Source organism: Macrosteles quadrilineatus, unplaced genomic scaffold (assembly GCF_028750875.1).
Source record: "Macrosteles quadrilineatus isolate MER2022 unplaced genomic scaffold, UCM_ALF_1.0 Scaffold_2__2_contigs__length_208266976, whole genome shotgun sequence".
NCBI classification, from domain to species: Eukaryota; Metazoa; Arthropoda; class Insecta; order Hemiptera; family Cicadellidae; genus Macrosteles; species Macrosteles quadrilineatus.
Window position 1 is genome coordinate 111,392,251 of NW_026542595.1, and position 6,000 is coordinate 111,398,250.

At 32.3% G+C, this 6,000-nt stretch overlaps 1 long non-coding RNA gene across 4 annotated transcripts in view; it reads right to left on the reverse strand.

Moving 5' to 3' along the window:
- LOC128987755 (uncharacterized) overlaps positions 1–5,530 on the reverse strand; it is a 76,738-nt gene extending 71,208 nt beyond the window's left edge. For all 4 annotated transcript variants that reach the window (XR_008490276.1, XR_008490275.1, XR_008490277.1 and 1 more), the window contains exon 1: positions 5,359–5,530. This is a non-coding gene — a long non-coding RNA (uncharacterized LOC128987755). The remainder of the gene's footprint in view (positions 1–5,358) is intronic.
- Positions 5,531–6,000: the final 470 nt, after the last annotated feature.

Consider the following 6,000-nt stretch of genomic DNA (forward strand, 5'->3'; position numbering starts at 1 on the left):
TTCAGTAGTTTTTGCACCTATTAGTAATACACATACAGACAGACATCATTAGATTTTTATATAATAGTATAGATTATCATCTCTGAAGAAAGGTCTTGGTCTGTAGATGAGCCATCAAAAGAGGAAAGAGGTAAATTCCCTTGGGGCTCTGCCCCAGAAGCCTTTAAAGTTGCCTCTTCAGATTTGTTTACATTACGACCATATGCATAATTCTACACTACTTTTTAATGCAACAGGTCTTAATATTTGAATTGTGATTTATTGAATTTGTCAAAATGAAGTACAGTATTTGCAATGGATTTTTCTGATTTAAAAATTGATTTTCTTCTGAATCATGTAATGTTTTGCAATATAATGTTCTATTACCAAATCAGTGGAAAATCCTAATATCGCAGTAACTTTTAAAATTATTTCTTATGAAGTTAACTTATATCTATTGTATGGGTTGGTTTCTGCCTTTTTTACCACTTCTTGGAGATTGTACGTAGGTGATATTCTTTGGCATATTGCATCTGTACACGAAACTTGGGTTGGTGTAATTATTACAATGGAAAAGAGCGAGAAATCTTGGACAATTTGATGTAGGCTAAAAATAAAACTGAATTAACACTGTGCTACATTTCTTGAGCAATCATTTAAATAACCGATTTGCAAACAATGGAAACATAGAAAAAGTCATAGAACACAACCAAGTAAAAGAAATAGAAATAATGTTCTTTTTTTACACTTAAAACACTAAAAAAACAAGATCAACTTTTTGAAAACAGATAAGATATTTACAAAAGATTTTGATTATATCTAACTGTTGTGTAGATCATGAGTTTTTCCATAATCTTTGAGTCACCTGTAATGCTTCGCAATTGCTCGAATTCGAGCAACAGGTACACTAGTTAAAGGGCTTAGCAGTCAGTCCCAGGTCATGAGTATTCATATTCCTCTTCACTCTTCTCTTCTGTAGCAATCCCTCAGCATCTAGTCTTCTCACCATTTTAACAATAATTCCCGGAGGTTTTCCAGAGCCTTCTCTAGTAGGTCACGAAGACGATGACAGGCGTCTATCATGTTGTCCTCCACAGGGTAGTCAAGGGCACGTCCTACTGTCTTGACTAAGGCGACCACATTCTCCCCCTTTTCCACTGGGACTCCATGAATTTCTATTGTGTTACTGCGTGAATACTGCTCCATCTCAATCATCCTAGATTCCAGACTACAAACCTTGTTGCGAAGTGCCATGTTTTCTGTTTTGAGATCTTCTACTCTTTTCATCCACTCCGACAATTCTTCACTTTGCTTCTGGACCATTGCCTTTGTGGCTGATATTTCTTCGTGGCAACTATCTGGGGAACGTCCTAAACTTGTTTCAACTCGTTTGAAGTCGTTCCTGAGCTCGGAAACCAAATTAAGTACATCGTCATAAGTCATAGAACTTATAGTTTCAACAGTCATACTCTTGCGGCGAGCCCTCGAACACGGTTCACATCTCCAAACACTTTCTTGTTCCGATAGGTACGACACTTCATCCGTGGACATATTGACACATCTTGCATGGAAACTCTGCTCACAATCAGCACAACTTATTTTAACTTTCACATTTTTAAGGGATTTTAAGCATTTAGAACAATCAGCCATATTTATACTGTATGTCTCAAAATTATACTGACAAGATATTAAAACTCTCTCAAAAGAAAAACGTACGTCTTTATATTTATATTTTTTATACTTTATCTGCGGCACACATGTAATTTGAGGGATTTAAAAAGCAAATCTACAACAAACCATGACAGGAAAACCTGTAGATAGGTAAGGGCGATGATAAGACAAGCACTCCAAAAACACAACCGTCCTGCTCGGCATCCGACTGATAACTGAAAGGTCTTGGTTCCGCCAATGAAAGGTCTGTAGATGAGTTATCAAAAGAAAAACGAAGTAAATTCGCTTAAAGCTCTGCCCCAGAAGCCTTTAAAAACCCCTCCACAGATTTGTTTACAATTTGGTGACGTGGATAATATTTTTTAATAAAACCGCTGTTAATTTTAAAATTGTATTTTAAACAACACACATTTTTTGGGAGTTACTGAATTGTCCAAAAGAAGTATTTGCAATGTTATTTTCTGATTTTAAAATTAATTTTCTTCTGTATCATGTCATGTGCACCAATTTAAAGTTCCATTAAGAAATCAGTGGAAAATCCCTTTATCACAATCTATAATATTAAAACGAAACAGTGTTTTTTTATTTCACGATTCTGAACCAACCACTCGACGGATTTTCATGATTTTTGTGTTGAAAGAAAGATAATTTTGAGAACTAGGGAATGCCGAAGCCATAAATTTAGTTTATGGTCCCAGATTTTTAGAAATTAAGTTTTAATTTTTTGAAAAGTCTAGCAGCCGACGCTAAGATTCTAAACTAGCTTTTGGCATAAAATAGTTTGCTTAACATAACAGCTGTAAACATTCAGCTTTTGTGTAAAAGAATCAGCATTTGGATAAAAATGTAAAGACATACTTAGGGTTGACTTATTTATACTATGTTTAATGCTAATCATTGATACGTTCAATTCTTCTGTAAGAGGATTTCAGATTAATTAAATTATACGTAGTAAAATACTAGGATGTTCCAATTATTTTTTAAAGCAATCTTTGTAATCTTCGATTTGTTTTAGAGCAATATAATTTGTTTTAACTAACAGCTGGTTAAATATAAACTATGGAACTATGAGGTTATTTTATTTACTCTTATTTTGTCATTGGTTATAGGAAATAAGTAATATTAGTAGAGATAATTAGACCACAGTTTAAAATAGCTTAGACCAAGACCAAAATGAATTAAACCACAGTACAAATCGAGGCTCTGTACACGAGTCTTAATAAAAAGTATAAATGCAAATTATTTTACTGCTCCACTTTTCAAGGAAAGATTAGAAAAATAACAATGTTTACATGTTTTAATTCTTCATGGTAGCTTTTTGTTTACAATTAATGTTTGTCTACTTTAACTTTGTTTGGACTAGGCCCGGAAATATTGATGTCATAAAAAGAAGATCAAGAATAATCAGGAATCACGATTTTAAACTACCACCACAACCTCAGCCGGGTTTTATATAAAGATAAACAGGTGGATGACATAGATTGAACACAACGTCAACATTGACCTAGGATACTGCAATTAGACAAACCATCCTTTTATGAAATCGTGTTCAGTTGTGGTTACATTTGGGGAGGCCTATATCAGCGCCCCTAAACGTGAAAATATCACTTTTATTTTAACTATGAATATATTGTATTTTAAATTAGCTAATGTCGGAAATTACGATGTACATTTATTCAATGAGGGTGGGTAATTATCAAGGATAGAACCAGAACTGATAACGGTATGGATAATAAACATTGACAATTACGTAATTAGCTTTACTAGCGTGTTTACTTTTTATATTCCTGCTACATGTGACCAGTTATTTTTTTCAAATGAATGTTATTTAAACCAAACAGCTGTTTCAAAACAAACTGTTATTGTTTTTACTTTTCTTTGTTTGCACTTATTTATTTAGCAATTAATGCAGTGAAATTTATATAAAGGATAGGTGTGACGATTAGTTTTGATGTTAGGACACCAAACCAAAGTTAAATTATGTGTACTGTGAATTTTATTTTAGGTCGTTTCTATTCAGACCTACTGGAAATTGTGTATAGTAGTTGTATTGTGGTGATAATAGTTATGGGTAATTATATCGACCTCCGGACCTCACGCGAAATTAAATTTTTTTTTTTCAAAATGGTCGAAATTTCACGCTGATTTCAAAAATGATTGTCGTTTTTTGCGGAAACGTCCCGTTTTCCCGGAAAATGGAAAAAACGGGAAAATTTTTTTTTTGCTCAAAACCCATGTTGTGGGTACTCAAATTGTGCGGAATTTCCTCCTGAACAAGAATATGTAATTTTTATTACGATCGGACCACTATTAAGTAAAATATCACCAGAAAAGTGGGCCATATTTAAATAACAAAGGTTAGGTCAGGTTACTTTAGGTTAGGTAAGGTTACTTTAGGTTAGGTTAGGTTACTTTAGGTTAGGTTAGGTTAGTTTAGGTTAGGTTAAGTTTGGTTAGGTTAGGTTAAGTTAGGTTAGGTTAGGTTAAGTTAGGTTATGTTCGGTTGGGTTAGTTTACATTGTTACAATACTCATGTTATTGATAAACTATTCTAACCTAACCTAACCTAACCTAAAGTAACCTAACCTTAAGTAACCTAAGTTGTTATGTTAGGTTAGTTTAGGTTAGGTAAAGTTTGGTTAGTTTATCAATAACATGAGTAGGGCCTATTGTAACTATGTCAACTAACCCAACCGAACCTAACCTAACTTAACCTAACCTAACCTAACCTAACTTAACCTAACCTAACCAAACTTAACCTAACCTAAACTAACCTAACCTAACCTAACAACTTAGGTTAGGTTACTTAAGGTTAGGTTAGGTTAGGTTACTTTAGGTTAGGTAAGGTTAGGTTAGTTTATCAATAACATGAGTATTGTAACTATATAAACTCACCCAACCGAACCTAACCTAACTTAACCTAACCTAACCTAACCCAACCTAACCTAACCTAACTTAGGTTAACCTAACCTAACCTTACCTAACCTAACTTAACCTTACCTAACCTAACCAAACTTAACCTAACCTAAACTAACCTAACATAACAACTTAGGTTACTTAAGGTTAGGTTAGGTTACTTTAGGTTAGGTTAGGTTAGGTTAGAATAGTTTATCAATAACATGACTGATCTTAACTGTTTTCTTAATGTATCAACATTTGTTGAAGAATCTACTTTAACTCCTCTAACATTTAATTCATAAATCAGCTCACTTTTAAGTAACAAATCCACATGAGACCCCATTTTATTTATTATTTGTCTTCCTTGATAATTATTTTTTTTCAACAAACACTTAAAATATTTCAGTTTTATAGTCTTTAAGTATAATAGCATTTAGCTTTAGCAGAGTAGCGCAATTTTGTACCATATTTGATTGTATTACTATTGTAAACTCAGGTAACTTAAAAAACTTCTTCCTTCAAAATCATGCTATTTATTAAAAAATTAAAAATCACTTCATCTTTACATCTCATTCTTCAATTTTATGGTACATTATTAATTTAGTAGTATTTTAAGTTTTAATTCCAAATCGTGAACCCCTAAAATAAAAATCAAACATTAGTTAACTATAAAAATTAATCATTTAGTTCAACTTGTAAAAAAATTCAAGTTTTAGTTTTAATAAAAGCATAAAAATTACTGTTTCAAAATTATACTAGTATTATAGGATTTGCAAAAATCTATCTAATTATTACTATTCTAAAACTTACCCTTAAAAGGGGGAACAAACACTAAAAAAAATTTACTTTAAAATTAACAAATCACTGCAACTCACAAAACTACTAGACTGCATTATGGTCAGAAGCAAACAAGGACGGTTTGAGCAAGAAGTGCCTTTAAATAGGTGGTCAGTAGGTATCTCCTGATTGGCTTACAACTTGAATCTTCTAGAACATTCTGACCAATCAGAAGACACCTACCCTACATGTTACTTGCAAATCCTGTACAAACTGAAATTTAAATAAAAACGGTTATTTTCTTGTTGAATTTACATTTTAAAATTGATCTGAATATTTTACTTTAAAATCATTATTTATTGGAATGACATTTTTTTTATATCACTCCCCTACGTGAATCCTCATATGCTACATTTTGTTCATGTACACATAACAATTCTAACTCTTCAAAACTTGTTGGTTCTTTTGTTAAAGCTAGACGACATCTTGTTACTTGATTTAAACCCATTATAATTAGTTTCACTAATTCAGCTTCTGAATACATACAATTTAATAGTTTTGCATTTTCCTTAACTGATATTATGTAACAGCTTAATGGTTCATGGTGTTTCTGAGGTCTGTTAACAAGATCTCGTTTTAAGTTCTCTCTTAGCCCTAATGGCACAAAGTAATTCA